We start from the raw sequence: 22889 nt of genomic DNA, 5'->3' as shown, positions 1-22889 counted from the left end.
CATATTAAATGATCGTTAGATGTATTTATGGAGCAGAGGATAGAGTTATAGCAGAGTGGGGTACTTGCAGAGAGAGAGAGAGAGAGAGAAAGAAGGGAATAATTGGTTCCAGTTTCTTTATACCAAGATATAAAAACTCCAGGTACTGGGCCAATTTCTCCCCCACCCGCGTTCTGTCTTCAAGAAGTATAGGGTGCCGCTTCATTCGGGGAACTGTTATAGCCTCCAGAGTGTTGACCATTAAGGGTCCACTAGTAGGGGGTGGCTGGAGCTGTTCCGGTTCATCTTCCTCTCACGTGGCACAGACAGACCTTATAACGGAAGGAATATTCTTATAAGAATAAAAAAACTAATTTAAAAAAAGTTTTTTTTTTTGAAACTCAGAATTTTTACACTCAAAAAAATCAATTTAGTAAAGTAGTACTTCCGGTAATTAAATATACTTCAAACTCGAAACTATAGCAACAACAATTTAGCCCAAATTTTTGCTATATAATACTCGCAGAAACATAATTTTTGCTCACCAATCCTAAATCCACTAACCATGATTTGTAATGACGATTTAAAGTTTTTTTTTAAATGCTTAAATCAGTGAAGTGAATCTCATAAATTTAAGAAATTTTTCTTTTAGAAAAGTAAGCACTTCCGGTGTGGAATTTTAGCAAAATATTTTACGAATTTTTTATGAAATATTAGATAAAGCACATTGTACATTCTACTTTAAGGGTAACTTCAAAAGTATCAGCTCTCACTTCCGCTCCAAGAAGTGCCCTTACCGAATACAGGAAAAATGTTTAAAATGAAAGTGATATAACTACAGGAGTACATAAATATATCTACTACCTATTTAAAAAAAAAATCTTCAACGATTTTTAAGAAAATCTCAAAAAAAATAAAAATGTATTCGTAAAGTGGGACTTTCAGTTGAAAGATCGGCGCCACGATAGCCGAGCGGTTAAGAGACTAGACCCGCAATGCTAATATGTATTGATGGTTTAGTGGGTTCGATTCCCCGGGGTCTAGGCTTTGGATTTTATTTAATTATGTTAGTTAATATGGCAAAATAGTAATGAATGTTAGGCGGATAGAGGCTAGACCCGCAAAGCTTAGATGTATTGCGGTACTAGTCTAGGCTTCGGATTTTATTGAATGGTTAATATGAGAAATTTATAGTAAAGTATGTTTGCTAGTCGCCTCCATTCTCCTCCAAATCGAAGAATATAGTATCAACTTCCTGATACTTTTCGATGAGATCTCTTTCGATGTTGAGAGAGAAAGAAAGAAAGAGAGAGAGAGAGAGAGAGAGAATACGAAGAGAAATCGGTCAGCATAGCCAACTTACTTATGGCAGGTTTTGTGCTGCAAGGTGTTCGTTCAGTGGTAGAAAATTGGTTTTTATGAATGGGAGAAAGAGAGACGCCCTCACAGAGGTGGTGCCGCCAAGCAGCAGGTGTACAGAGTAGCAGCAGTGCCGGTGGTGTAAGATTTGTTAAACCCTTGATGCAATAATACAAGGTGCTACACAAGGTGCTAAATTCTAAGCAAAAGGGTTGATGCCCTTACCTACAACATAACGTCATCTGCGGCTCTCACTGTTCACGGCAGATGTAATGTTGACGTCATAACAACATGCGCACACGTCCGGTTCCTTTTGCTACTTCATTTAAGAGGGGGGGGGGAGAACTACTCCTTTATATACCTCTTATGTAAGGCCTTCTGTTCCAAAGTATTCGTGCAAGATCACCTGCACTTATGTAAACCTCCATGTCCATTCCAGGGCAGTCCAAAATTTGTAAACAAACTCTGACTATGTGATCCTGATGTTATTATTCTTCGACCATCAAGTAAAGCCGAATATTGTGCATGAAGGCGCCACGGTAGCCCAACGGTTATAGGCTAGACCTGTAAAGCAAATATGTGCGTATTGTGGTACTGGGTTCGATTCCCCCCGGCCTTGGATTTTATTTAATGGTTAATATGAGAAATAAGGGAAAAGTATAATAAAATAATTAACAAGACGTCATTTCAAAAAATCGAACACGCAGAAGTGAGGAAATTAGTAAGGAAGAAAATTAGAATGGATCTGAAAAAATATGAAGAAGAAGTGATTTTAAAAACGGTAGTGGAAGAAGGTTCGACAAAGAAGATGAAGAAAGAATTATCAGATATAAAGAAACATTGGATTCAAAAACTGGAAATGCCAGAAGGTATAATAACAGATAGGGAAAAAATATTAGAAAATATCTCAATATTTTATGAAAATATTTATAAACGGGACCGGAGTTTGGAGGATGAAAATAGAAGTAAGTTTTTAGAAAAGGAGAGGGAGGAGGAATTCTTAGCGATTCTGGAAGGAGAAGTTGAGAAAGCTATTGAGAGATTGAAATTAGGCAAAGCTACAGGGGATGACCAGATAGAGGCAGTTATGATTAAAGAAGGTAAAAATGCGCTAAGTAAAGTTTTAACCAGGCTCTTCTCTAATATTTTATTGCATGCTATTATTCCAAGTCAATGGGAATGTAATAAGATCCTCATTTTGCATAAAGGCGGTTCAAGAAATGTAATTAACAATTACCGTCCCATCAGCCTTACCTCAGTTATGTACAAATTATTTGCATACATTGTTCAAAATAGAATAAAAAATAAAATAAATGAATTCCAACCGGAAGAACAAGCAGGTTTCCGGCCTTCGTACTCAACAATTGATCACCTTCAGACAGTAAACCAGGTAGTGGAAAAATGTAGAGAGTATAGAATGGAAATATACCTAATATTTGTTGATCTCCAAAAGGCATTCGATATGTTAGAACATCAAGCTATTTGGTTAGCTCTACAGGAAATCGGAGTGGAGAAGGTGTACATCGACCTACTTAAGGCAATCTACTCTAACAATAAGGCCTACATTATGTTGGAGAGGAGAGGAAAAGACTTTAGTCTAGAGAGGGGAGTGAGACAGGGTTGCCCTTTATCTCCTATGCTATTCAACTGTGTATTGGAAAGTATCTTTAGAAGGCTGGATTGGGAGAAGAGAGGAATCTGTGTAGATGGTGCGTTCCTCAATCACCTTCGCTTCGCTGATGATGTTGTAATCTTCGCACCAAATCTGATACAGGCGGAAGAAATGCTAGCCGAATTGCTAAAAGAATGCAAGAAAGCGGGATTAATACCGAATTGGAAGAAGACCAAAATTCTCACCAATGGGAGAAGGGAAGGTTTTAGAATCGAAGGAGAGGAACTAGAATTTGTAGAAGATTTTAACTATTTAGGACAAACGATCTCTTTTAATTGCAGGAGAGAGGAAGAATTGTATAAAAGGATTAATAGGGGATGGAAGAAATTTTGGGCACTTAAAAGTATTTTTAAAGGAAATTTCTCGAATGAACTGAAAGGAAAAGTACTTACTCAGTGCGTTTATCCCTGCATTCTGTATGGATGTCAAACCTGGGCCCTCACCAAATACCTTTCCAATAGGCTCCGAATAACCCAAAATAAATTGTTGAGGAGTATGCTAGGAGTAAAGAGGCAAGAAAAGAAAAGTATTGTGGAAGTACGAAGGAAATTCGGAAAAATGCAGGATTTAGAATTGGAGGCCCATCGATTAAAATGGAAATGGGCAGGTCATGTGGCCAGAATGGAGGATAAAAGGTGGGCAAAGAGAAGTTCTGAGTGGACGCCAAGAAATCGGAAGAGAAGAAGAGGTCGTCAAGTAGTGAGGTGGAGAGATGAGATGGCAGATAGAGTGGGTTGCCGGTGGTGGACCACAGCAAGAGATAGAGGTGTATGGACTAAAGTTGTAAACAATTATTTTGAGATGTAACAGTTATAATTTATTAATGAAGAATTTAAATTTATTAATTTAGAAGAAAGTAATTTTTGTTATAAATTTTGTAGCTTATTTTGTTTACAGTATATTACGTTCTAAATTTTGCATACTTAACTGTTCATTTAATTATTTTTTGATTACTTGCTATTTTTTTTCTTAGTATATTATACTACATTCTATAGAATTGTTAAATTGAATTGTACAAATCGAACTCTAAATCCTCCAATGGAGAGGCTTTTTCTCTGTAAAGGGTGTTAATAAAGCTTTATTATTATTATTATTATTTATGAGAAATTTATAGTAAAGTATGTAAGGGGTTATAGGCTAGACCCGCAAAGCTAAGATGTATTGTGGTACTAGTCTAGGCCTTGGATTTTATTTAATGGTTAATATGAGAAATTTATAGTAAAGTATGTGAAGGCGGTTATAGACTAGACCCGCAAAGCTAAGATGTATTGCGGTACTAGTCTAGGCCTTTGATTTTATTTAATGGTTAATATGAGAAATTTATAGTAAAGTATGTAAGGGGTTATAGGCTAGACCCGCAAAGCTAAGATGTATTGCGGTACTAGTCTAGGCCTTTGATTTTATTTAATGGTTAATATGAGAAATTTATAGTAAAGTATGTAAGGGGTTATAGGCTAGACCCGCAAAGCTAAGATGTATTGCGGTACTAGTCTAGGCCTTGAATTTTATTTAATGGTTAATATGAGGAATTTATAGTAAAGTATGTTAGGCAGTTATAGGCTAGACCCGCAAAGCTAAGATGTATTGGCGGTACTGGTCTAGGCCTTGGATGATGAGAAATGAATTTTGGGTAAATAGTTATCTGCTAGAGTATTTTTACGGACTTCCAGAGAGAATTTCTATTTACTGTAAAAAAAAGAAACTTCAGGTTTTTGTTTCGAAACCTAAAAAAAAAAAAAAATCACGCATTGTGACGTCCAAAGTTTCTTCCGCCTCTGGACAACCGTGACAATCATTTTCAAGATATACCACAGGAACGGGAAATCTCCGCGATCAAAATGCACTATTACTGCACGCCTAATCCTTTCCCTTATTATTACCTTGACTGCACAGTGGACAACGGAAGTGGAGGTAACTCTAAAAAATACTACAATACAATGCACGTGCATTCTTGAATTTGAGCCCTGGGCGTAATTGAACGGAAGAATGATAGTTTTGGTTTTTGATCGTTGTTTTAATTGATTATTTTTGGGGGAATTTTGGGGTGCGGCCAATAAATTCACAAACAAATTTTGTTTCTTCATACCAACGTTTCGGTAAATATATTACCTTCTTCAGGGTATTGCAAATTTTGTGGAGTTTAATGTTATGATGATGTAGTTTAACATTAAACTCCATAATTAGCAGAAGAATCTTAGAAAATCCTGTAATTTTTTTCTAAAACATTTTGATTTCAAAATCAACTTTTTCAACTATTCAAGAAAATGGAACAGTTTTTAAGATGATTGGCTGTTGAAAATAACCCCCTCGATAACTAACAAAACTTCTGCACTAACAGAGCACCAGCTGGTCACAGCCTCTACGAGTCCATTTGACAGAAGTAGAAAAAAAAACCGCGAACAGTCCTAACAAATGCCAGGTGTCTGGGGCCTCTTCAATTATGCACCTAGAAAGGGGTTAAAGGGTTTTCCAACTACTGGGGTATAAAACTCAAATAAGGTATAAACTTAGTTCATAATAATTTGTGCGCGTGTGTGTAAAAACTTGTAGAGAGAGAGATAAGTCCATCTGTCCAGGAGTAACTAGCGCAGAAGGTAACCCGTTCTGTGCGTCACTGAATTGTATTAACTTAAAGAGATATATTTTCCTTTCAAGATATATATATACATATACATATGCTAACATCTGCCTTCATTCAACTACACGCACAGCCTTACATAGTCATCACAAACCCCGTGCTAGCGAATGTGTTAGAACTATGTTTAACACTTGCAAGTCGAGCAGCACGTGTCAGTCTCCACTGGAGAAGACTGGTTTGTCAAGGGGGGAGAAAACTTGTCACATTTTCTCTGGGAACACCTTGTGTTTCTCTTTTATTGTATTTATTATATAAATATATTTATGTATATATAATCAAGGTGAAGGAACGTGTTATAATGCCATTATTATTTATATATATGTGAATACATTTGTGTTTGCATAAGTAGGTGCGCGTATACTTTTTATTAAAAAGAGAAAAGAATTTTTCTCTTAATGAAAACATAATAAAATATTTTTCACACAATTTCCCAAATACGAGAACCGGATGTGGGAAAATCAAGAAAACTTACGAGATCAGTGAAATATATGTTTGTGCAGAAAAAGTGCAGTAGATGTGAAAGATTTAAGATTAGAATGGGGGGGGGGGAAAGTACAAAAATTTGGATCATGTAAAGAAAATGATGCAAGCGAAGATCGACTAAAAGTAAAAAAAAGGAAAGATGTGAAGACCAAGAAAAAAAAGAGTTGTGGTCTAAAGGAATAGAGGAAGAATTTTGAAGGAGATTGAAAGCGGAAGATAGAAGTGACAAGGAGCAAAGGAAGCTAGAGGTCTCTTAGGGATGCTGCCTTAGAAGAAGAAGAAGAATTTAAAGTTAAAGTTGAACCGCTGAAAAATAGTTTTAAGCGTGAAAAGAGAAACTGGCCTATAATCTTGTCAAGCAGCACATCTCGATAACAGCCAAAGAAGTGACGTAGCAAAGTCCGTCCTAGGAAGTGATCATTAAGAGGAGAGCCGATAGTCTAAACTAATTCACCTAAATCGATTAGTAATATCGACCATCCAAAGTCTATACATTTATTTCATTCCCTTTTATATACAACCACTCGACGACGGTTCTTCTCACCTGATAATTTGCGCCTTAAACGGCGATATCAAGTAGGCTATTTGGGAGAAATGGTCGACCATAAACTTTCACAATTCATTGGAGGGATATATAATAATCTAATTTAGAATCGCGAGCGCCATAAATTGTGAAATATCAGACTATAAGATTTGATTTGCCTCCGGGGTAATGGGAGCCGTAATAATTTACACTCTTTTTTGACTATTCCCAGTTAATATATTCAAATGATTAAATGGGAATCTGATAAGTCCTTTCTGGTGTGAATAGGTACAATGCTTTCTCTAAGTTGCAATATTAATTGGAAATTCTTTTAATTGCTTTTTCATTGGAAAAACTTTCAACACTCCTCAGACACAAAAAAATTTATTCAAAATTTGTGGAAACTGCCAAATGAAAACTGTGAATTTAAGTTCCTCCATGCACAGATGATTTTATTTTTCGTGCCCAATAAAGTAAAGTAATTGCCTATTTTTTCAGGCGGGTTTTACGTCCAACTACCTAATTAGGTGTCGTGAACGGAGGCGACTAGCAAACATACTTTACTATAAATTTCTCATATTAACTATTAAATAAAATCCAAGGGCTAGACTAGTACCGCAATACATCTTAGCTTTGCGGGTCTAGCCTATAACCGCCTAACATACTTTACTATAAATTTCTCATATTAACCATTAAATAAAATCCAAGGCCTAGAATAGTACCGCAATACATCTTAGCTTTGCGGGTCTAGCCTATAACCGCCTAACTTACTTTACATGCCGTCACTTCTCAATCCAGTACCATCTCAGATAACCTAACCCAGGCGATCGGAATGCCCACTGCTCAGTGATCTTCCTTATTTTACAAGTGACGCCTTTATAAAAAGAATATAAAATTGTAAATATTTGTTTTTAGGACTGTTGAAGATTGCTTTATTGAGGGGGGCCTCTGAAAGAAAGTTTATTTGCCTCTGTAGTACTATTTCAGGGCGATACTAAGTCCAAGTGCAACTTGTGTAATGTAATAGACATTAACAGTATTTCTGGACCGCCATTTAAAAAATTAAAACCAATTCTAAGCAATGAATAGCTCGCATTTCATTTTATTTTTTTATTTTACTTTAATTAAACTTAATAATAAACTTGCAACATTTAATTAAATAACAATTTAACTTAAATGCAACTTTAATAAGTGCATAATATTCTCGAATAAAATTATGATCATTACTTTTTGAATCCGCTCTTGAGTTGGAAATTACAGACGATCAAGATTACTGTAATTATCAAGAAGTAACCAGTTACTTAAAAAAAAAATGTGAATATCTTTTTCTTTGATGCATTTACAGCGTTAAGTTTTGGCATTTTGGTAGGATACGCCTTTTATTTTTTTGGCAGAGTTCTTGTAAATGTTTTAATATCTGTTTTTAATTTTCTGTAAAATAAAAAAAAAAATAATAATACGAGTAATAAACGTAATACTAATTGCAAGCATTCAAAAGCTAGTTTCCAAATATTAATCGCCCGTATCGGATTGCATACTATTTTTGGTTACCAGGAATATTTAAGTGTTTCTTTTTTAAATGCATTTATTTATTAGATTCGTTTTAATGTACGCTTTTTTAGTAGGCCACTTATGCAAGATTGTAGGTCAGTTTTGTTTCAGTATTAAAAAAAGTATCAAATTCACGGCAAAGTAATTCAAGCGGCTTTACGTCCAACTACCAATTAGGTGTCGTGGACGGAGGCGACTAGCAAACATACTTTACTATAAAGTTATCATATTAACCATTAAATAAAATCCAAGGCCTAGACTGTGCCGCAATACATCTTAGCTTTGCGGGTCTAGCCTACAACCGCCTAACATACTTTACTATAAATTTCTCATATTAACCATTAAATAAAATCCAAGGCCTATACTAGTACCGCAATACATCTTAGCTTTGCGGGTCTATCCTCTAACCGCCTAACATACTTTACTATAAATTTCTCATATTAACCATTAAATAAAATCCAAGGGCTAGACTAGTACCGCAATACATCTTAGCTTTACGGGTCTAGCCTCTAATCGCTCGGCTACCGTGGCGCCCTATGAGGAATATTACTTGTTTCAGTAAGTTGAGGGATTTGTTAGATATATTTACACGCTTGCGCGGTTACTCCTACATTTTTTAATAGGTATCTTACCTGACCATATAACTACAACTACAACTGCCACTGAACGTAATTCACGGCAGTAATTCCAAAATCCCGAAGATCATCACCGGATGGTTGTAAGAAACTCCTAGGGGAGCCCCATTAACTGGATTCGAATCCAGAACCTCCGCATTTCCACATTGGATTTTTTTTTTTTTTTTTTTACATTTTCTCTAAAAATGGCTTCTAAAATTTCACTGTAAACATCGCACTTGCTTTACATTTTTTCTATGAAAATTCTTTTCATCGCTTTTCTCTGAGGCATCCTCTGTAAGGCATTATTTTACGAACGGAAGGCTAAATTTTAAAACCTTCAAAATTAAAGCCCAACTTAGTTGCAGTTTAAACCCAAGCATAAACTTAGAAGGGAGATGTAGTCCAGGTACACCTGTAACCCCCTCAAAACTATCGTAATAAAACTTCCTGCTTGACTTTTACTATAGTTTTAAAACCACTTCAGTAGTTTAGCCGCCCATTTAGTGAGGAAACCGCACTAATAAACTTGAATTTTTGTTTTGTTTTCATTTCCTTTTTTGTTTTTAGTTTTTTTTGTTAATTAAGAGATATAGATGGCGCTTTGGTCGGGACCAAAACAACTCTCGTAAAAGAGTGGATCTCGTTCCGCCAGAGATCGCCACAAAAAAAAAAAAAAAAAAAGGAAGCGCTCTTACTAAAAACATTGTGTCCAACAGCGCTTATCTACACAGATCGCGATAACAATCTAGGGGTAGCGCAAGAAGACTCACTCTTCCGAGCGTTTAACCAACTAACCCTCCATGAAAACATATCCCAATTAACAGAGAGCTCCTCGGGTGGTCTGTTTTTTCCAGGCTTTTAAGCCTATCTTAATTTTCCTCAAATAAAAAAAAAATTATTTATATAAATAGCCGTCCAGAATTTATTTTTTATTACTTTTAATTCCATTTATAAAATGTATTGTGTAGCTTTATCTAAAGTAGAAAAACAACAAAAAATTTAACAACAAAACTCACTAATGCTTTTAATTCAATAAATATTAGAAAGACTGGCTGGATTGAAAGGCTACTGTAAAGGCTAAACCATTATAAGATAACTGGAACTGGATTTTGGTTTCCAGGCGTTGAGTTAGGAGAATACTTATCAAAGTTTCTAGTCTCACTTACTCTTACCACGGTTTGAGTAAAATTAATTTTTCTTAAAACTAATTTGGACTAAAAAAAAAAATCAGTTGACTTTAATATTATACAGGTTTCACTTTAAAGGTACTATTTTCAAAGAAACGTCGCCTAACTTTACCACAAAATGCGCACAGTGGGTCCAAAGAAGTATTCATACACTCAGTTTTCTTACTTTATCTACTGAACTTTTGTTTCTAGGATCACTATTTCTTCAGCACTGAAATCGAAGATAGTAATAATGAATTTAATGCTCTCATTTTCTTTTATAAACGTAAAGAATTGATTAAATCAGCCGGATTGTTATGGATTTAAGCTTTATTTATTATGTTGCAAGGTGCCACGATAGCCGAGCGGTTAGAGGCGAGACCTGTAAAGCTAAGATGTATTGCGGTAATAGTCTAGCCCTTGCATTTTATTTAATACATAGTTAATATGAGAAATTTATAGTCAAGTATGTTATAGGACTGACCCGCAAAGCTAAGATGTATTGTTGGTTAGTGTTTTCGATTCCCGGTTCTAGGCCTTGGATTTTATTTAATGGTTAATATGAGAAATTTATATTAAAGTATATAAACTGTACTCGTATGTAAAGTTAGGTGGTTATAGGCTAGACCCGCAAAGCTAAGATGTATTGCGGTACTAGTCTAGGTCTTGGATTTTATTTAATGGTTAATATGAGAAATTTATAGTAAAGTCCACCTAATTGGTAGTTGGACGTAAAGCCCTCCTGCAAAAATAGGTGTTACTTTACTTTTTTAAGTTGTACTTAATTCTGGTCAAAGACCAGAGTCCGAACTGATAGAAGGAAGCTAGTATTGGGATAAATACTAGTTCTTACTAGCAACTGATTGAGCTTGGGGCGAAAATCAGTCAAATTAAATTCCACGATTAAAGGCAAAATTTTGGCGTTATTTCAGCAAGGGTTTAGTTATCGCCACAGAGGGAGGGAACTTAAATTATGTCTTGCGACCGTCTAACATATAATTCAAAAAAAATTTAAGACAAGTTGTACTGATAATGCAAGACGTTCTGGGAGACCAAGAAAAAAAGCGCGCAATAATCCAATATTTGATAAGTGTACGCCAACTCTCGGGTAGCTGTTATCCCAGAAAAAGAATTCATTCAGGCGTAAATAAAATGGAGTTTTAATGCCCACTGTAAATTACTTACAAAAATTTTGAAGTACCAAAGTATTGATGTTAGAACCTTGATTAGGAACGTTTAGTTTAGTAGCTAGTTTAAGGTACGTTGCAATTGGGACAAATAAATGATTTGCAGGAGTAAGATGCAGTTTAAGTACAGAATAGAACTAATACTACCGGATGTCACTAGTGGGTAAAGAAGGAATAATCGTAACGATCGATAAGTTATATAACAGTGTGTATAATACGTAGTATAACAGTGAGTTAGTAATGTTATCGGCACCTGTTACCCCGTTGATTCGTAGTGAAGAAGTAGGGAGAACTGGACCGCCTAAGGGAAATATCGGCCATAGTTTATTAGTTTGTCCGTCACTTTGTTCGTGATAGTACTAACTCTTATGGACTCTAAATAAAATAAGTATAATTTAATATTGAACATACATCTCACACAGGACTACACATAAAGAAATGTCAGTTCGATTTTCTTTTTGTGTGTGTTTAACACGGTTTATAAATATTTCATTTATTTTTAACCAATGGAATGAACGAGAAAATGGAGTCCAATTATTTTTAGAAATATCTCTGTAAAATATTTCATTAGATGAAAATTTCTACCGCCCACAGAAACCTTGTCACGCACACTTGTTGATCGTCAATACAAGTTCATTGCTTTGAAGTTGGTTTATTTATTTATTTATTATTTATTAATTAATTAATTTATTTATTATTTATTAATTTATTTATTATTTATTAATTCAGTAATTTATTTATTTATTATTTATTAATTAATTTATTTATTTATTATTTATTAATTTATTAATTTATTTATTTATTTTTTATTTATTATTTATTAATATATTTATCTATTTATTTTTTATTCATTTATCAAAGATTATACTAAAAAAGCAAACAAAACAAAAAAGTGTGATAAAAACACTTGGAATATTAACATTTTTAGATCTAGCTCTTACCACTCGAACAGGAAGTTTTACGATCGTGTCAAGGTGTTGATATTACCACCGGAAGTAGCGGAGATTTCATCAATTAAAGTGGTGTTAAAAATGAACGATAACTTTGCGAAAAATAGACCATTTAATCGGCAGTGCCGAATTAATAAATTTGTATTGATTTTTTAGAGTTGAATCACTTTAAAAATTAAACTTTGTAGACTGAACTGTGAGGCGGAAACAAATGTGAGTTGAGGTGGGTGTTGGTCTAGTAGTCGGAAGTGTAGGCTTGGTAAGTGGGAGATCCTCAGTTCGATTTTTTTTTAGAAAAAAATCGTTTCCAGTAAAGTATGAGCTTCCGCTCCCGTCCGCGATACCTAATTGGACTTTGAGCCTGAAAAAAAAAGCAAGCGAGTTCAAAATCTCTACACCAAACAGATCTACCTACCTCTGCTGATGGATGAATGTGCGAAGCCGGCCTGAGATACAATAAACAAACGTTTTATGACGGTTTAAAGTCGAACATTGTATCTTCTGTATTCATCTCTACTTGAACTAGTCTAGCCCTTGCTAGTCTCTGCTTTGCTGCTTTCTGGTCCCAGAAACTGATCGCAGGACTTGACCCTAGTCCCCATGTCCCCACTCCCTTGGACATCTAATCAAAAAACGGTCTCCATACTGTTTTTTTAGGGGTCTATTTCTTCTTGATAACGAGAACACTGGATACTGAATCCTGGATATTATAAAAAAAAAAAAAAAAAAAAGCGGGGGGTTTTTCCTACAAACGGAAATACGAACGGGTCTTCACTGAAAACGACATTTAACTATACGGGAAGGTAATTTAACGAACAAATTCAGTGCCAGATATCTCAATCATCTAATTTAAATATTAAATTTGAACTTACTGCAAATATTCTGTAGGTAATTAAAACATTATATTTATCGATAAATCTTTAATCGATAAATCGGCTGGGAATCGATTCCCTGGGCACAAAATATTTTAAAAATTGAAATAAAATAATTTATGCTTGACCGCTTACGGCTCTGCGGCCCCCCTTTACCAAAAAAGAAATAATTCCACTTTCTTTTTGTGCAGAACACTCAAGACTGTTAAAAAGTTCTTGAAAATTCTGAAAGTGTTATTATTTCGATTCTCCCATTAAATCATAATAATACGAACAATATCACGTGAGTTGAATTCGATTATTTGCGTAATAATATGGTGGTGATATCGTTTTAACAGTCATTCACCTTGTGCATTCATTTGTTTTTAATAATATGCCTGTCGGTGCATATTGCTATTAGGACGAAAATTTCATTTCTTTTAAGTGCACATATAATGGGTATGCATTTATGTAAAATGAATCCTAATTCAATTTATTTGAACAATACGCATATTGAGAAGGGGTGTTTTAAGGAGATTTTTATTTATTTCCCCTCCCATGATTTAAATTACTGTATTATTAAATTAAAATGCGAAATCTAATCTTCCAGTAATCACTGGATAAAATGAAGAAGTCCAGTCCTCCAGATGAAGGTTCTCCGAAGTCGCTTTAAAACGTTTCTGCGTGTTCAATTTGGAAATTTTTGAGGCCCCCCCCAAATTCTTGGTCTACCGAATTGGGCACTTTTTTTAAAAGTTCTTAGTATGATATTCCAGTTACTGTGGCCATTCCTTCTTGGTAAGTTAGCTAGCCACGTCTTCAGACCAATTTTTTTTTTGCGGGGGGGAACTCAGAAAACGAATATTTCCGGTGGTAACTTGATATTAAAAAATGTGCAATACTTCCTCTTACTCTAGTGCAGTCGGAGGAAGTGATAGGCGCAAGATCAGCTTGCAGAAACTGCAGAGATTGTCCAGCAAATCGTTCTCAAGAATCCTAATAAAAAAAATTCAGACATAAATTCCCGGCAGTGAACAATTAAGGGCGCTAGAAGCCCTTAGAGGCTGTTGAATGAATTGATCACCCTACTGGACAACATTAAGCACTAAGAAATTGAGAAAGTGCCGTGTTTAATGTAGAAAAGGAAAAGAAGTAAAACGGAGGAACGTTGCGTGAGACTTCCATATCCGAAGAAAGTTGGAGTAGGCTTAAAAAAACATGGATAGACATGTTTCAAAAGGAAACTATGGTAAGAAGAGCCGGGTACCCCGTGATGAAATTTAAATAACCGTCGCATAAATAAAGAGCCTAGGACCGATGTAAGAGGATGCTGGAGAAGGAGATAATTGTTAGTGTGGACAAGTAGTGTTCTATTGTCTCTGATCATGGCATACGGCAGAGGGAAGCCTTGTAACTTTTGGACACATAATCATTAACACACTGGTCCAGCCACCTGAGGGCCCAGTTCTTCGTCGCCCAGTCAACAACAATGGGATCTCTAATCTTTACACGCGATCATGGAATTAGAAACTTCATTATCGGTTTTCTTCTTCATTTTGGTTTATTTTTATGTCTCTGGGATTCAGCCGTTCAAGAAAAGAAGTCTACAATTAGCAGCTTCCGTTTCATGAAGACGCACGCGTCTTCCGCTTATCGTAATTCACGTATTTTTTAAAAATGTTTTTGTGCAGAAAGATGGTAGTTTTCATCAGCTGATTATCGTCAAATTGGAAATTTCACTTATATTAAAACTGTCCGGTAGGACAGTTGTATAAGGGTTGATCGTCAAAAACTGCACGAAAAAGCGTAACGTTAAAAAACACCCAACTTTGACAATTTTTTTCTCTTTTTCTATAAAAGATAAAATTCCCAAATTTTCTTTAAAATATAGGGCAAACCCTCCTTTATCACTGTATTTTTTTTGCAACAACCCAGATCTAATAGGTTTTGAGAAAAAAGTTGCTGAAAATGAGCAAAAACGGCTTTTTCAGAAATTGTTGTTCTTCTTCTTGTTGTTGGTGTTGTTGTTGTTACCTTTTTTGTAAACCGCGTAGCGCCTAAACGCGTGAACCGATTTTCATGAATGAGGTGTCATTGGATTCGGAATTTTATGTAGATGTGCCTTTTGGGGATCTCGACGCTGTACACCGAATGGGAGAGGAGTTAGCCCCCTTTATGTAAGGCCCCCTTCAAAATTATTATTACTAATTACTCTGTAAATCTTAGCCCGATTTTGATAAAATTTGGTAGGATGATAGAGTTAGGGCTCCCCTATGTAACATTAAAGCGACGATCTGCTCTTACACCAGTTAAGAGGAAGTATAGCAATCGTTTCAAATTATCGACACGTGAACTGATTTTCATTAATGAAGTGTCATTCGAATCGAAATTTTGTACAGATTTGCACTTTAAAAGTCTCGTCGCTATGCCTCATATGGAGGGGAGTTTGCCCCACCCAAGTAAGGCCGTTTCTAAAACTATTATTACCAATATTTCTATAACGCTTTGTCCGATTTTGATAAAATTTAGCACGAAGAAGTGATTAAAGCTCCTCTACGTGGCTGTGAAGTGCCATCATGCTCTTACACCTACTAAGAGGAAGTACTGCAATCGTTAAAATTATCAATTGGTGAACCTATTTACATTAATGAATTGTCGTTCGATTCAAAATCTTTGCCTCTTTGCCTTTTAGGGAGAAGTACTGTAATCGCCCGTTTAGTTTTCTTACTCCTCTTAAAAGGAAGGTCTGAAATCGCAGTTTAAATTTGCTTTTTACGTACAAATACCTTCCTATTTTATATAAAAAGGCTTTCTCAAAAAAATTGTTATTGAGGATGGTTTGGGGACCGCAACTATAATCATTCTTTAAAAAGATCTCTCCAGTGGTAGTTACGGTTCCGACTTAACACCTTATCAGGTTATAATGATAGAATAGCTTATTCCAAATTTAAAAAAAACAGTAAAGCAGATATGTAACTTAGCAAAATAGACAAAAATGAAAATCTATCCAAAAGGTACAAAAATCTCCTTAACAAAAACTTACAGTTTAAAATGTTAAGTATAAGGGTTGATTAAACGCCAAAAGGTACACAAATCAGCTAGTACCCAACATTTCATTCATGCTTAGTTGATATAATTTAAGTAATTTTGCTGCATTAACTTTTCCTTCACATTTTTTAGAATTTATTAGATGTCACAGACTCTTATGCTGGCCATTTTCATCTACAAAATATTTGTTCAAGTAGCACTGTAGTTTAATATCTATTAATCTATAATAATCAAACTATTAATTACAGGTTAAAAAGAAAACGTTATAAAAAATAAAAAAAATTACGAGGCTACAAAATTTAAAAACTTTTTTAAAAAAATGCTTACACCAACATACATCAATGATTTCGATTATTTTATTTTTAATAAAAATCGTCTGTTTAAGTTTATTCTTCGATTAAAGTAATTATTATTTTATGTAGTAGTCAAACGTTTATAATAATAGGTAATAATTATCTGGCTTTATCGCAAATAATATAGTTTTCTTCAATCACACTCTCAATGTAGCTGTTCTTCTCACAATGTTATATATATGTTATGTAATATAAAATAAATAAGTATTGCATACCTTTAGGACAGCTAATTATTCCAGTATTTTACTGTAAGTAAAATTAAATTACAATTGAGAAATGAATAATTGTTGTTGAATAATCTACTTGTTATTTACTGTGTGTTATTTGTGCTCACGAATATTTCGGTAAGACGAATTCAAGTCTGAAATATTGTTTTAAATCCTCCGTGATTCAAATTTAAACAGTAGCCGACTCTAACTTTGTCTTTTTCTACTTTAACAAGCATGTATAAGATGTGACTACTCAGAATAAAGGGCATATTAAAGATAAATCCGAAGAATAATTTGGATTAGAGTTAAAATAAGGTACCTATTTAAAAACGAAGATATAATATACATTTTATCATAATTATAACCAAATAATATTATGAACGAACTGGCCAGCATAAGGGTCTGGGACATCTAATAAATTCTAAAAAATGTGAAGGAAAAGTTAATGCAGCAAAATTACTTAAATTATATCAACTAAGCATGAATGAAATGTTGGGTACTAGCTGATTTGTGTACCTTTTGGCGTTTAATCAACCCTTATACTTAACATTTTAAACTGTAAGTTTTTGTTAAGGAGATATATTAGGTAAAATTAGGTCCATATTAGATGAAAAAGGTAAATTTACAAAGACTCGTACAGCCTCCCAAGCCATCCTCAAATTCCTCTCTTCTCTTACCTCTCTGTAACTTAAATCTCATGAAGTCTTTGATCGCTCTTAAGTTTATTGCAGCCGATTAAGTTTAATTGGTTCTCTCAATTTTGATGAATTATATTTTTTTTACACAATTTATTACAATTTTAATTGTTGGGGGGCCTCTACTTCCGCCGTCTCCTTGATTGCTACGCTCAAATTAGTGCTCAGTACTGACCATCTCTCTCTTTGTCTGCCCCCAAGGAGTTAGTGATGCTGTAAGGAAGCAAAGAAATAAATAACCATTTAAAAAACAAAGAAATATTTAATAGATAATTACTTTGTTTAGTTAATTATTATTGAAATAGACAAATTAGTGATTAATTCAAAAATGATATTTAATTTAGATAAAAGTTTAAATAAAGTGGCCGACGTGATTTTTGTAAAAATTACGCAACATCATCAACATCCCCACTGGACCACACACACTCTGCGTCTAAATATAACAATCGAAAATCTTTTAGAAGCTATCTAAATAGATTTCACCTGTAAATATATGGTTATTTAGATTCTTTGATTAAATAATTATGAAATTGGAATTGGAAAAAAAATAACTTTAAAAATCTCTAAGTAGCAGTGATGCCTCTTTAGTTCTTTCAAAAGACGGGGAACCAACTAAACATCTATCTATCCTATTCTTCCTCTGGTCTCGCTTAAATCTTCTCCCATTTCGTCAGGACCGATTGGAATAGTGTGCCCCTTTTTTTGAAGTTAAAGCTCTATTAATTGGGTCTAGTTTGGGTCCTAATAATTATTGGCATTATTATTTGGTTTATTCTTTTAGAAACAAAACTAAAACAAATAAAATAAAAGAAGCTCGATTGGTAATTACTCATTGAAAGACTATTTCCGATGAACCTAACGAAATATCTTAATTACAGCTGATAAACCTCTAAAAAAAGTTTATTTTTGTTCAAAGCTATTATTAAGTTTCATAGTAACCGAGCGGTTATAGGCTAGACCCGCAAAGCTAAGTTGTATTGCGGCACTAGTCTAGGCCTTGGATTTTATTTAATGGTTAATATGAGAAATTTATAGTAAAGTATGTTAGGCGGTTAGAGGCTAGACCCGCAAAGCTAAGATGTATTGCGGTACTAGTCTAGGCCTTGGATTTTATTTAATGGTTAATATGAGAAATTTACAGTAAAGTATGTTTGCTAGTCGCCTCCGTCTAGGATACCTAATTTGATAGTTGGACTTAAAGCCGGCCTGAAAAAATAGGCAATTACTTTATTTTATTACAAGCTTTTTAATTATTTTATTTTTTCATTCTTAGCAATTATAATGGCACTTTTATTTAAATTCTTTTATTAATACAAAAATCTACATGATTCAAATAATGATTTCTTTTTTTATAATAAATTACAGGAATAAATAAAAGATCCTATTTTCAATTCTTAATGCGTGTTTAAACTAGGAATAAATTTTAAGTAATAGATAAAATAGGTATCTTTGAACAGGATTTGTAATACTATAAAGGAATTTAAATATTTTAGCTGAATAAAAAATATTTATATAAAGAAACATTTGTTGGGAACACTCACATGACTTTTTGTACCTAAATATTCTGAGGATGGCTCTGTTTGCCCAAGTATGTGACCTGAATACCGTCCTTGTTGGCCTGTGCTGTTTGGTGATTCTAGCTGTTTTGTGGGAGAGGGCGGTTGATAAAATGTGGAGTAAAGGGTGGATTTTTGGAAATCAAAGTGTCCGCCAATCAGCGGAGTGGGAATTGCCGCCGTAAAGGGGGGTGGAATTGAAAGGGGAGATTTTATTTGGGATTTGTGTCTGTCCCGTGTTTTGTTCTTAGTCTCATCTTCCTGTCAGAACAAAAAAAAACAAAACAAAACAAAAATTGGATCATTGTTCTGAAGAAGTTGAAGAACAAGTAGAAAGGTAGAAATATCTTCGGGAGTTTGTTAACTATTTGATCTTCCAGGACTGCTACCTAGTTCTTGGGGCGGTTCTCATAGTTATTTTTCTTTTATTACTATTATTTCCTTTTTTCTTTTCCAAATATAGCCACCGGGCATGATGAAGTCTGGTCGTGTGAGATAGTAGCACTTTGGGGAGGCGGATGACGCGCAAGAGACCTGTCCGTTGCCTGAGGCTTGCTCTCAGTAGTCCGAGGGGGTCACTTGAAGACATATAATTGGCCTAAGAGGATGATCTGTTTAACTTTCATGAAGTAGTAACCACTTCCTCCAAGATGCTGTCCTATACTCACTACTTTCTTGCTTCACAAGAAAAATAGATGGGCTGGGAAGGAGATAAAAAAAGACCAGGAAATATCCCTGAAGGTATTTTGCCTAAAGGATATTCTTTAAATCCCTTAATGCGTTATCCCTACTCCCTTAGAACTCTTGTAATAAAGGTCGTACCTAGCACTTATGTTTATTTTTTTTTTTTTTACTTTTTACCCTTTACTACTGTAATTGTTCATTAAACATTCATTAATTCATAAAAAAGAATGACCCACGCGCCGTCTCCTGATATTCAACACGGTTCTCAAGATCGACCTAGGTATTCTGTGGTCTTCAGTATGTATGCACAAGACAAGATTAATCTCACGTAATCTCCATTCAGTACACGCGCGTACATGTAAACGATGTTACAAGACATTGGTGTTTTTAGATTTTTATCTTTATTTTGTTTTGTTTTGTGTTTTCTTTGTTTTCCGATAGTCCACTTTCATGGCTTCTCTTATTCTACTACAGGAAGTGAAGCTACTGTAATCGTGCAGAGTTTCGTTTAAACCGGAACTATCCATTTGGAGCCCCAAAAAAACTGTTTTTTTTGCATTCTCCCTCTCTCTCACACACACAGTGAGCTGCATTAACGCGCACTGCACTGCGCACGATGCGAACCGTACAAAACACTGTATTCTAATGGAAATACTACTTCCGATTCAACGGTGTCTGTCATGCTGTATGGGTGAATTCTATAACACTAGAACGGGCTACCTCTTCATTTCAGTAGTTGAACATAGTCCCGGAAATGAAGGGAAGAATTTGGTACAAGGATTTTCCAGGCTTTGCAAGTCCATCCTCTAGATTTACTATTTTTTTGACCGACAGACTGAGTTCTTAGAAGATTAGATTATCTGAGTAGGACCTATGCCCCACGGCACCTCAGCCGCAAGAGACTTATTGTGCCTCCCCTTGGATCTAGTAGAGGAAACCTTCCCAGCTAAAAAGGTTCTTAAGGTTACTAACTCAACCGCTCGATTGCAGCGCCAAAAAAGGACTTATCGTGCCAGCCACTTTTTTGGATCTAGTAGAGGAAACCTCTCCCTGAACTAAAAGAGGTTGAGGACTTTCCCTACTAGTTCTTTTTTTTAGCGCTACTATCTCCTTTGGGCTCGAAAGTTCCTAATGTTTCATAGTGCAAACTGAGAGGCCGTTTTCCTCCTCTTCCTGACCCACAATCTGCACACAACGGTTCCGAAAGCTAATAAGCCAAGCTAAACCTTGTATCGTACAGATGACTATACCCGATGTGTACTGTGTAAATGTGGGTATGTTGCTCACGTTCATGTTGTTAGACTGGAATATCCGACAGGAACGCCACAAGTACCCTGAAGAAGTGGCTAATCCAGTTCCTCCCCTACGGGGAAAAAATTTCCTTAGTTCTTAGAAAGTAACAGATTTTTTAGTCTACAACCCAGGAAGAAGAAATATTTTGATCTTATCGAAACTTTCGATATTTTGAGACGCCCAAAAAGTGCGTTTCTCCCCTTTATGGACATCTTGATATCGATAAATCGCAGGACGCCCAAAACTTTTTTTTTTTTGTTTAAATATCGTTTCTCCGACTTATTTCACTTCTAAATAACCGTCAAATAGAATTTCCCTCTCTCTAAATTGAGCCTTCAATTTTTATTGTTAAAACTTCAAGTCTTTATTGCCCATTGTATTTACAAAAGATATTTGATTCTTTCAAAACCCATTCCGACCATTACAGAATTTTGGAAAACAATAGGATTTAAGAAATTTTATTCCACGAGTACTTTTTGTAACCTGTATTTTCTTTTTTTTAAGAATACACATTCAAAGACGTACAAACTTACAAAAAACAAAACAGCTCCTATAAACACTTCCGTTTTGATTACCCCACCCCCCTATCGACCAATTCATTCTTGAACAAATTTTGTTATTCTTCCACTAAATTCTTCGTCTTATTTATTTATTTATTTTTTATTCTGTATGTATGCGAGTATTTTTATTTTTATTTTATTCTTAAACTACTTACAATGAGGAAGTAATAAAAAAGTTAACCGCAAAAACGGTCTTTGTTTTCACAGAATATTTTATTATTTATTTTTTTTAAATTTATTATAATAAATTTCAAATTCACTTAGCGTTTCTTTTACCCACTTTTATTGGCTTGGCTTGTTTTGATTAGAATTTCTAATTCACATTTCTTTATAGCCTTTATTTTTTTGGGCTTGTTTAATCTGGATTAACGCAGGACAAATCGTAAAAATAAATAAATAAATAAATTACTATATAATGAGGTTAGAAGCAGGTGGAAATTGGTCGGTTTATTGTCTACTCAGGCTTTAATCCAATTTCTACTGACGTGTAATGAATTTTTGATTCGAGCAGGTTTAAACAGGACAAAATTTTTTGATACTGAAGATTTACTATGTTCAGTTTTATTTTATTTTTTTAAGTACGATATTTTTTTGGCTTAGTGCCAAATCACTAAAGATTCGTTCAATATTGATTCAATCCCAACCCATTCAATCGTTCAATTTTTCGCTGTGCAATTAAATCTAATTTTATTGGCTATGTGGTTAATTTTTCTTTTTCCTTTTTTGTTGCAGGACACGCAGTTTTCCAGCGTTGGGGGTAAGTTTCAAATTTTTGCCTTCTTTTTTTTTCTCTCTCGTTTCTGTATTCAATATTTATAAAATTTTCAGTTTTAAGAGCCATTTTCAGGGCCTTTCAGCGCCTGTCCATAATAGTAAAGTAAAGTAATTGCCTATTTTTTTTCAGGCGGGGCTTTACGTCCAACTACCAATTAGGTGTCGTGGACGGAAGCGACTAGCAAACATTCTTTACTATAAATTTCTCATATTAACCATTAAATAGAATCCAAGGCCTAGACTAGTACCGCAATACATCTTAGCTTTGCGGGTCTAGCCTATAGCCGCCTAACATACTTTACTATAAATTTCACATATTAACCATTAAATAAAATCCAAGGCCTAGACTAGTACCGCAATACATCTTAGCTTTGCGGGTCTAGCCTATAGCCGCCTAACATACTTTACTGTAAATTTCTCATATTAACCATTAAATAGAATCCAAGGCCTAGACTAGTACCGCAATACATCTTAGCTTTGCGGGTCTAGCCTATAGCCGCCTAACATTCTTTACTGCAAATTTCTCATATTAACCATTAAATAGAATCCAAGGCCTAGACTAGTACCGCAATACATCTTAGCTTTGCGGGTCTAGCCTATAGCCGCCTAACATACTTTACTGTAAATTTCTCATATTAACCATTAAATAAAATCCAAGGCCTAGACTAGTACCGCAATACATCTTAGCTTTGCGGGTCTAGCCTATAGCCGCCTAACATTCTTTACTGCAAATTTCTCATA

At 34.7% G+C, this 22889-nt stretch overlaps 1 long non-coding RNA gene across 3 annotated transcripts in view; it reads left to right on the top strand.

Annotated features, from left to right (window-relative positions):
• Positions 1-22889, top strand: part of LOC141460398 (uncharacterized) — a 254017-nt gene that overhangs the window by 128562 nt on the left and 102566 nt on the right. For all 3 annotated transcript variants that reach the window (XR_012461940.1, XR_012461946.1, XR_012461945.1), the window contains exon 4: positions 22107-22131. This is a non-coding gene — a long non-coding RNA (uncharacterized lncRNA). The remainder of the gene's footprint in view (positions 1-22106; positions 22132-22889) is intronic.

Source organism: Rhodnius prolixus, unplaced genomic scaffold, assembly GCF_049639745.1.
Source record: "Rhodnius prolixus isolate KJV_2025 unplaced genomic scaffold, Rpr scaffold_6, whole genome shotgun sequence".
In the NCBI taxonomy this organism is placed as follows: Eukaryota; Metazoa; Arthropoda; class Insecta; order Hemiptera; family Reduviidae; genus Rhodnius; species Rhodnius prolixus.
This window is presented reverse-complemented; position numbering and strand designations above follow the sequence as displayed.